Below are 10635 nucleotides of genomic sequence, written 5' to 3'. Positions count from 1 at the left end.
ATTGTTCAGATTCTTGCTGACCACAAAGGGTACTTCCCAAGGTGGGGATAACTTGCGCATATCGGTCTGATCCTGGATAAGCTGGAGCACTAAGTCACCTTCTTGAAAAGCTCTGGTTTTAACCCGACGGGTGTGATAACGCCACAGATCTTGCTGATAAATCGCCGAACGAGCCGCTGCTATGTCCCGTTTTTCATCTAACAGGTCCAATGCGACTTGGCGTGCTTGTTCGTTGTCCGCTTCAACATAAGCCGCCACCTGAGGCGAGTCATGGCGAATGTCACTAGGGAGAACTGCTTCTCCTCCGTAAACCATGAAGAAGGGTGCATAACCCGTAGATCTATTGGGGGTGGTATTAATGCTCCACAATACAGAAGTCAACTCTTCCACCCAACAACCCGGCTTCCTCTGCATAGGAACCATAAGACGGGGCTTGATGCCTTTCAGGATTTCCTGATTAGCTCTCTTAGCTTGACCATTAGACGGGGGGTGCGCCACTGATGACACATCAAGCCGGATGTGCTCTCATTGACAAAAGTCTTCCATAGCACCCTTGGAGAGATTCATGCCATTATCTGTTATGATGCTGTGTGGAAAACCAAAACGGAAAATACCTTCTTCATGAATTGAACCGCCGTGGATGCATCACACTTGCTGACTGGCTCCGCCTCTACCCACTTAGTGAACTTATCAACCACCACCAGAAGGTGGGTCTTCTTATCCTTGGACCTCTTAAAGGGCCCAACCATATCCAGCCCCCAAGTTGCAAACGACCAAGTGATTGGAATCATCCTCAACTCCTGAGCTGGCACATGGGCTCGGCGTGAAAACTTCTGACAACCATCACACTTCCTGACCAAATCCTCAGCATCAGCATGAGCCGTTAGCCAGTAGAAACCATGTCAGAAAGCTTTAGCCACAAGGGATTTTGAACCGGCATAATGACCACAATCCCCTTCGTGGATTTCATGCAAAATCTCACAATCTTCTTCAGGAGAAATGCAGCGCTGAAACGCCCCCGAGACACTGCAGTGATGTAACTCTCCATTGACAATAGTCATGGACTTGGACCGCCGGATTATCTGCCTGCCAAAACTTCGTCCACGGGTAGCTCGCCCTGGTCATGTACGCCAGGTATGGCACTGTCCAACCAGGGATAGCATGAAGAACCGCCACCAATTGAGCCTCCGGGTCAGGAACAGCGAGATCCTCCTCCGTCGGTAGCTTAACCGACGGTTTATGCAAAACATCAAGAAAGACATTGGGCGGCACAGGTTTACGCTGAGATCCCAATCGGCTTAAAGCGTCTGTCGCTTCATTCTTGCGTCGATCAATGTGCTCGACCCGGTAACCCTTGAAGTGACCAGCGATAACATCCACCTCACGCCGATAAGCCGCCATGAGTGGATCCTTAGAATCCCAAGTACCAGAGACTTGCTGAGCCACTAAATCAGAGTCCCCAAAGCATCGTACCCGGATTAAGTTCATTTCCTTAGGCACCCGAAGACCGTGGATCAAGGCCTCATACTCAGCTGCATTGCTAGTACAAGGAAACATCAAGAGGAGAACATAACAAAATTTGTCACCTCGAGGGGAAGTAAGAACCACTCCAGCCCCTGAGCCCTCCAATTGTCTGGACCTGTCGAAGTGAATAGTCCAGTATGTGTTATCCGGTTTATCCTCCAGCGCCTACAACTCTGTCCAGTCATTGATGAAATCCACGAGCGCTTGGGACTTGATAGCCATACGAGGCATATATTTTAACCCGTGAGGTCCAAGCTCGATAGCCCACTTAGCAACTCGGCCAGTTGCTTCCTTGTTCTGGATGATATCTCCCAAGGGAGTGGAACTGACCACAGTGATGGGATGGCCCTGAAAGTATTGCTTCAGCTTTCGGCTCTCCATAAAAACTTCATACACAAGCTTCTGCCAATGTGGATATCTCTGCTTCGACTCAATAAGCACCTCACTGATATAATAAACCGACTGCTGAACCGTATACTCCTTACCTGCCTCCTTGCACTCCACCATAATAGCCATGCTGACAGCCCAGGCGTTAGCTGCCACAAATAACAGCAATGGTTCTTTATCAATGGGGGCAACAAGAATAGGCGGCTCGGCCAACTGCTTCTTCAAGTCCTCCAACACCGTATTAGCAGCATCACTCCAGACAAAGTTGTCTGTCTTTTCCATCATCTGATATAGAGGGATGGCCTTCTCTCCCAACCAGCTGATAAACCGACTTAACGCTGCAATATGACCCGCCAGACGTTGAACATCGTTGATACACACCGGTTTAGCCAGAGACATAATAGCTTTGATTTTTTCCGGATTAGCTTCAATGCTCCTGTTAGACACCAAAAAACCCAAGAGCTTGCTGCTGGTACACCAAAAACACACTTGGCTGGATTAAGCATCATCTTATAAACCCAGAGATTATCAAAACTTTCCTTCAAATCATCTACTAATGTCTCCCCCTTTCTGGACTTCACCACAATATCATCCACATAAGCATGAACATTGCGCCCAATCTAAATATGAAGACAATTCTACACACATCGCTGATAAGTCGCCTGGGCACTCTTGAGCCCAAAAGGCATAGACACATAGCAGAAGGCTCCAAAGGGAGTTATAAAAGTTGTCTTCTCCTGGTCCTTAACTGCCATCTTGATCTGATGATAACTAGAATAAGCATCCAGAAAGCTCAAACACTCACAACCCGCCGTAGTATCAATAGTTTGATCAATACGAGGGAGAGCAAAGGGATCAGCTGGACAAGCCTTGTTCAGATCTGTGTAATCCACACACATATGCCAAGTGTCGTTCTTCTTAAGCACTAGCACCAGGTTAGCTAACCAATCAGGGTGAAAAACATCCACAATAAACCCTACTGCGAAAAGCCGGGCTACCTCCTCACCGATGGCCTTGCGACTTTCTTCATTGAAGCGGCGGAGAAACTGCTTGACTGGTTTAAACTTGGGATCGGTATTAAGAGTGTGCTCAGCGAGTTCCCTCGGTACACCTAGCATGTCAGATGGTTTCCATGCAAAGATGTCCCGGTTCTCATAGATGAACTCGATGAGCACGCTTTCCTATTTGGATCCAGGTTAGCGCTGATGCTAAACTGCTTGGATGAATCGCCAGGAACAAAATCAACCAGCTTATTCTCATCAGCTAATTTAAACTTCAAGGCCAGATCATGCCCTGTAGTCGTTTTTTTCAAAGAAGTCATATCCACCGGATCAACATTGTCCATGTAGAACTTCAACTCCTCTGTTGCACAAACCGACTCAGCGTAAGCCGCATCACCTTCCTCACATTCCAAAGCGATCTTACGGCTTCCATTACCGTGATGGTCCCCTTATGACCGGACATATTGAGCTGCAGATAAACATAACATGGCCTTGCCATGAACTTAGCATAAGCCGGTCGTCCAAACAGGGCATGGTACGGGCTCCTGGTTTTCACCACTTCAAAAGTAAATGTCTCTGATCTTGAATCATGATCATCTCCAAAAGAAACCTCCAGAGCTATCTTATCGAGTGGATAAGCCGATTTACCAGGCACCAACCCATGGAAAACGGTGTTTGACGGTTTAAGATTCTTATCTGTTAACCCCATGCGACGGAAGGTTTCATAATACAAAATGTTGATACTGCTCCCTCCATCCATGAGCACCTTGGTGAACTTATAACCTCCAACCTGAGGCGCCACTACCAACGCCAGATGACCCGGATTATCAACCCGGGGTGGATGATCCTCTCGACTCCACACAATAGGCTGTTCGGATAAGCACAAGTAACGGGGCACCACCGGTTCAGCGGAGTTCACTGCCCTTTTATGAAGCTTCTGATCGCGCTTGCGCAGGCTAGTGGTGAAGACATGATACTGCCCACTATTCAACTGCTTCGAGTGGCTCTGGTAACCTGACTGTTGCTGCTGCTGATTTCCCTGTTGATTATAACCACCCTGGTTGCCCTGATTGCCTTGATTGCCATGTCCGCTTTGATTACCATGAAACCCTGAGCCAGAACTGCCTCCACCATAACCCAACCATTGAGACCCGGGTCCTGAACCGTCGGACGGTCCATGATCATATCGGAAAAGATCCGAGTTTTTGAACTCCCGCATGATAAAGCAATCCTTCCAGAGGTGCGTAGGTGGCTTTTCTCACGTCTCGTGCCTCGGGCAAGGCTGATTTAACAGGCGCTCAAGATTGACACCTGATCCTCCACTCCGCAGGGGTGTTTTACCCTTACGACGTAGACCATTATCCTGCGCATTGGTGTTAGCCACAAAATCTGAACTATTATCTGCTTTACGCTTACCATTTTTTCCATGGCCCGCGGGGTTATCCTGCTGCCCTTTGGTGTTGCTGTTTTTCTTTCCCTTCCCCGGCTTTTCATCGTCAGACTCGGGATCCTTGGTACTATCGGAGTCGGCATACTTAACCAAAGCTACCATAAGCGTTACCATGTCATTGCAGTGACGCTTGAGCCGTCCCAGCTTCAGCTTTAGAGGTTTGAACCGGCAATTGCCCTCCAACGTCAAGACCGCTGAATCGACATTGATGCGGTCCGATGAATGCAAGATTTCCGAAACCCGGCACACCCAATGGGTTGTCGATTCACCTTCTTCTTGGACGCAGGCGGCTAAGTCCACAATTGACATGGGCTGCTTGCTTGTGTCCTTGAAATTCAGGATAAACCGGGCCTTTAACTCGGCCCATGACCCAATGGAGTTAGGTGGCAAACTTTTCAGCCAAGTGCAAGCTGTTCTTTCCAACATCATGGTGAAATATTTAGCACATGCCGCATCATCCACATCAAACATCTCCATCACCATCTCATAGCTTTCGATCCATGACTCGGGGGGTAAGTCAGCAGTGTAATTGGGCACCTTACGAGGATCCTTGAAATCCTTGGGTAGCCGCACATTGCGCAGAGCCGGGGTGAGACACGACACCCCCAAACAACTGAAAGCAACACCTGGTTCCACTAAAACTGTTGGACAAATCAGAGTAAGCTGACGGGCCGCGTACTACACCGCTAACTCGGCTTCTCGATGTGCTCTACCATGATCCACCACGTCTTGAGCATTAGCACCTCCGCCCGCCGGGTTATGCCCTCGAGGGGGGTTATGGTTCTGTGCACTACTTGATACAGCCAGTTCATCAATATGCCTGCTGTAACTCCGGCTTGGGAGGGGGGTGGAATGAATCCTGTCCCGACTATATGAATAAGGCTGCTGCTGAATCAGAGCCGTTTGAAGGAGATCTCTGGCTCGCCGCGTCTCAACCGCTGCCGGAGACTCGCCTTCCATTGGAATAGCTGCCAATCGTGACGCCGCAGCGATCATGTTATCCAAAGGGGTGGAAAAGTGACCCGGCAGTGCTGGTATGTACTGAGGCGTGTCATGGTTCTGTCGTGGTGGGTCCGTCGTCCGTGGCTGATCCGGCGCTCCTGTCCCAGGTGCTTCAACCCGATGTATTGCTGCCAGGTTACTGGTTCCCGCTCCTCGCATGTTAAAGAGATTCCTTGCTTCATAAACCGGTTGTAGATGAGACCGATGCCTCCTCCTCAACACGTCATTTGAAGCGTTCTGATCCAGCATAAGCCGGTAATTTTTCGACTGAATCCGTTGCGCCTGAGCATCCAAAGCGGCCCGCTCCTCAGCCATCCTGGTTTCCTCAGCCGCCAAGTCCACCTTGGCTTGAGCTATCTAATCCCGCAGCTTCGTGACCTCCGCGTTATGCTGATCTCGATTATCCTGGTTAACCTATGTGGTCAACAATGTTGTCAAGGCATCCAATAAACCGGACATGACTTAAGCCGGAGGGCGCGCGGGCCTCCTGCCCCGGCTGCCGATCCGGTAATCATCACCGGTGCAGTTGAGGAGTGCTGCGTGGGCTGCATACCGGCCATGAAGATCACAACCCAGTTTGGTGGCTCAAGGGGGTCCAGAATACTGTCGTCATCGGAACAACCCCCAAACCGGCCATCTTGTAGTTGGTACAGTGACTCAGTCTCACCGGTGAATGATTCGCCATCTGAATAGACAACCGTCTCACCGTCGGATACCGGCTCAGACTCCGCACCATTGATGAATCCTACGAACGCACGCTTCATGGAAAGCTGAACCCGGGCAGGGCTTGCACGGTGAGCCGTCTCGATGAGGTCGGCACAGATGTCCGGCTCCGGGCCCGGTTCGCCGATCTTGCCAATGAAGACATGAATTCCTCCAAAGGGGACCTGGTACCAGTACTCGATTGAGCCGGCGTCAGGGCCCCAGCCTGTGTCGTCGATGTAGACCTTGCCGGGATGAATCTTGATCATCCGGCCCACTGTGTATCCCTTGAGTCCTTTGAAATTTCCCTCTAAGAACTTGAAACCATCGTGCGATAGCCCCACGGTGGGCGCCAACTGTCGTGGAATTATCACGTCCGATGTCCTAGTGTGAGGACTTAGTTGTGGAGCCATCGCAACAAGATTAGCTTAAAGGGGTTAAATCGGACAAAGGACACGGGGAGTTTATACTGGTTCGACCCCTTGCGGTGAAGGTAAAAGCCTACGATCCAGTTGTGGTGTAATTGATGGGGTTTCGATGACCAGGGAGCGAGTCCGCTTTTCCTGGCTCTCGAGTTGTTGTTATTTTGTCCCTGAACCGCCGCCTGGTCGTCCCTTTATATACACAGGTTGACGCCCGGCAGTTTATAGAATCCCGATGCCGACTCATACACGTGTCCGGCTCGGTTTCTACTCTTTCCACCTTACAATACAAGTTACACATCATATGGCGGTTTATGCCTATGGGCCCTAACCCACCTCTGGCTTTGGGCTCCCTTTTTAAGTGTCCTTCTTTAGTCGCCTTCCTCTATAACTTCATGGGCTTCAATATTGGCAATCTCTCTGAGGATAAACCGGCCCCTCCTAGGCAGTTTATACCCATCAGTTATATCCCCAACAGAAACCAGGATCACCAATGCCAATGTCGTGGATGCCTCCCTATCCTCATATAGATCCATATTCATCATGGGACAAGTTTCATATAGGGGCACATTCGCCATCTTATTTTAGGCCATCTCATCAATATTATGCAGCTTTGAGAAGATCAACATTTAAACAATCACATGTTAAAGACCGTTTCTGTCGTGGAATTGTCATGACAGATGTCCTAATGTAAGGACTTAGTCGCGAGGCCAACGCATCTATATCGTAGCTTGAAGGGGTTGAGCGGAATCGAGAGACGCAACACACAAGACGAGGATTTAGACAGCTTCGGGCCCCAAACATCATCCGGTCATAACCCTACATGCTGTTCGTGGCTAGGTCTCTTATGATCATGAGGGAGTCGCCGTAAGCCGGCTCTCCTCCTTGTGTCTAGCCCTAGATATTGTTTGTTGTTGCTTGCCCCTCTTTGGGGAGCCCTGCCCCTCCTTATATAAGTTAGAGGGGCGGGTTACATGTGGAGTCCTAGTAGGACTAGGACTAGTCTATCTTTTCTTACAAGTTGAATACAAGTCTGGGTCTTGCTTCGTCGTAAAGGAAATATTCGTCATCCCTCTCCTCTTAAGCCGGCCCACCTTTATATGAACCGGCATACTGGGCCTTGGGCCTTGTCGTCCGTCTGAAGCACCCGCCGGGTCACCCATGAGTCTTGAGGCTCGTGAGTCGTCACACCAGTGAGCCGCCGGATACGTGAGTCGCCAATCCTCTGGCGGTTACCAATGAAACATCAAGTCCGGCCGGGTCATACCGCGGGGTATATCCCCGACATTAGCCCCCAATTTAATCTGGATTTATCCATGTTAAACTAACCCTGCAAAATAACTCAAGAACAATTTGACAGGTTGCGCTCCGGGTTAGATATTTGTAAGTCGGCACCTGATCATCTTTAAATCCTTCTCATTTCCTTCTTGATACATGCCTGTGAACTCATAGCAAATCTCTTTTAGTAGATATGTTCAAATTTTGCCAATGCAAAAAATCCAGATACTTCCTTTGAAAAATCCTGGTCAACAAGCTAGCTTCAGAGTCAATTTACTGAGATTGGTCTCTTGTAGAGAAATATTGTAAGAGATGATCCACTTGAGTCGGCTTTCAATGCTCTGACTTGACAAAAATATTGGTCTTCAAATAATCAACTTATATTCAGCCGGCTTGAAGATATAAAACTTGCCGGTTTATGATTACCAAAATTGCCGGGTTATAAATAGATGATGCCGAGTCATAATTGTCCCCGACGCCGGTTTATGAGTTTTGCAGACACCGGGTCAATCTGACTTACTCAAAACTGAAATTTTGAAGATATTTCTCCCTTATATCCATATTAGCTGTAGCCCCCAAGGGCCGGTTTAATCAGCATGAATAAGCCGGGACTTATCACCATGGCTTTAAATAAAATCCAGTTGTGTAGACCCATAGTCGGCTATAGTCATAGTAGTGTAGCCGGGTCATCCTAGAATTCTCTTAAGCAAAGAGCAATATGCATTAGCCCCCAAGTGTCGGGTCATTATGTAAAAATGAGCAGGGACTTTGTAAATATGATGATGTAAATTTGAGCAGTAACGTGTAGCCCCCAAGGGCCGGCTCAGTAAGATATTACTGAGCTAGGACTTTGTATATAATTCATTGATAATAACATCATATGATGTAATCTCCACCATGGGGCTTGAACCCACGTCCACAAGGTTAAGAGCTTTGTGCTTTACCAACTGAGTAATGGATCCTTCAATGTAATGGAATGAGGCTTGTATACCTTGAATTTTTGACAGGAGCAATTGGTAGCTCCCAAGGGCCGGCTCAGTTAAAATGTGATGAGTCGGGTCTTCAATGAGGTGAGCAAAAATGACTTTGCATTAGCCCCCAAGTGTCATGGTGCATGCTTGCAGCGACATGAGACTTGCATATTTGATGTAATCTCAATTTGAATAATGTAGCCCCCAAGTGCCGGGTCGTAAGCCTGCAACGACTCGGGACTATTCCTTCCATTGTAGAATAAATCATATCTATTGATAAAAATAATAGCCGTTGCGCTAAAGCGACTTTGAAAACCCCAATCATAACACTGGTTATTGATAATCACAATAGAAATCCAGCCATGTTGGCTATTCAAGATTTGAATAATATAATCCGGTATGAAAACCTCAATCATTCAATATCATCATAAAAAATCCAGCCAGTTTTGGCTATTAAAGATTTGAATAGCTCATCGGTTGACAAGTAAATCCGGAGTTTAAATACCCGGCGGCTCTTGGCCGATGACGACTTAATGCGCATTCATTGTAAACCGGAATTTTTGTAACCCGGTGGCCTATATCCCTTGAGAAAATCAATAATTGATAACCCTTTTGAGACACCAATTTCAATGATGAGCTTGGACTGAAGCATTTATGTAAGTCATAATTCTGCAAATCCTGCACAGAGTTTAAACAACATATGCCCTGGCGACTTAATGTCAAGAGCCAGGGCAGGTAACCACCCAAATGTAGTCTTATCCTGCACACAAGTAGATTATAAGATCCCTATGATCCTTTGAATGATACCGCCGGTTTATGTGACCCGGACAGTGAAGTTGACTCTGTAAGAGCCGGCACATATGATATTTGTGACAACTCAAATATTTGCGATTGTATAAAAACAGATAAAATTTTTGAGGCTTCTGATTCAAATACGATCAGTAAACCGTTCCAAAGGGGTTAAGCTAAGATTCGAATACGATCATATAGCCCCCAGTGGCGTTGGCGTTGCCGATCAAAGTGGGTATCGACAGCTATGTTCTCTTTGGTTCGAATACGACCTATGTTTGAACAGGAAGCCCCCAAATGACCTTAAAAATTGTTTAACAACGCTGATTCAAATACGATCCACGTTGATTCCCAAAGGGGTTGAGCTATGATTCGGATACGATCAAGAAGCCCCCAAGTGGGTTCAGCAGTTTGCTAATCAAAAGGGTATCGACAACTATGTTCTCTTTGGTTCGAATACGACTTATGTTTGAACAGGAAGCCCCCAAGTGACCATATAAGTTTTGGCATTGCGCCGATCAAGAGGGTACTGATAGCTATGCCCGATGAGCAGGAAGCCCCCAAGTGACCATAATAAGATAAGCCGTAAGGCATGATACCCATGTTTTGAACCGTGCATCATGGCAGCAAGTTTTCTTTGGTAACTATTAATTTGTCTGAGATCTCAAACTTGTGAGAGATTAATTCTTTTTTGAACCGAAAATTCTTAAACCGGATATTGAGATCCTCAAAGCTTTGTAAGGGACAAATTTACCTTGATCCGGATGTTGAACCGGTTTTAAGAGCTTCAAAGCTTTGTGGGAGAGAGATGTCTCTTGAGCTGTATTTTAAACCGGAATCTTCATTTTGAACCGGAAATTTTTCTGATGGCTTTAAAATATTCGCCAATAAAGCAGTAGCCTCCAGGGCCGGGTTATCTTCCCTTCTATGACATGGAGTTCTTGAATTCTTTGAAACCGGCTAATTTTGCCGAGCCATATCATTGTAGCCCCCGAGTATCAAGATGACTCGAAGAGTTGGCTTGAGATTCTCCATATTTGACCATAGCAGAAGGTGTATATCATTGGCGTTGATAACGCGATGTGAATCCATAGAAAGTTGAGGTGACT

Source organism: Triticum dicoccoides, chromosome 5B, assembly GCF_002162155.2.
Source record: "Triticum dicoccoides isolate Atlit2015 ecotype Zavitan chromosome 5B, WEW_v2.0, whole genome shotgun sequence".
NCBI lineage: Eukaryota > Viridiplantae > Streptophyta > Magnoliopsida > Poales > Poaceae > Triticum > Triticum dicoccoides.
This window is presented reverse-complemented; position numbering follows the sequence as displayed.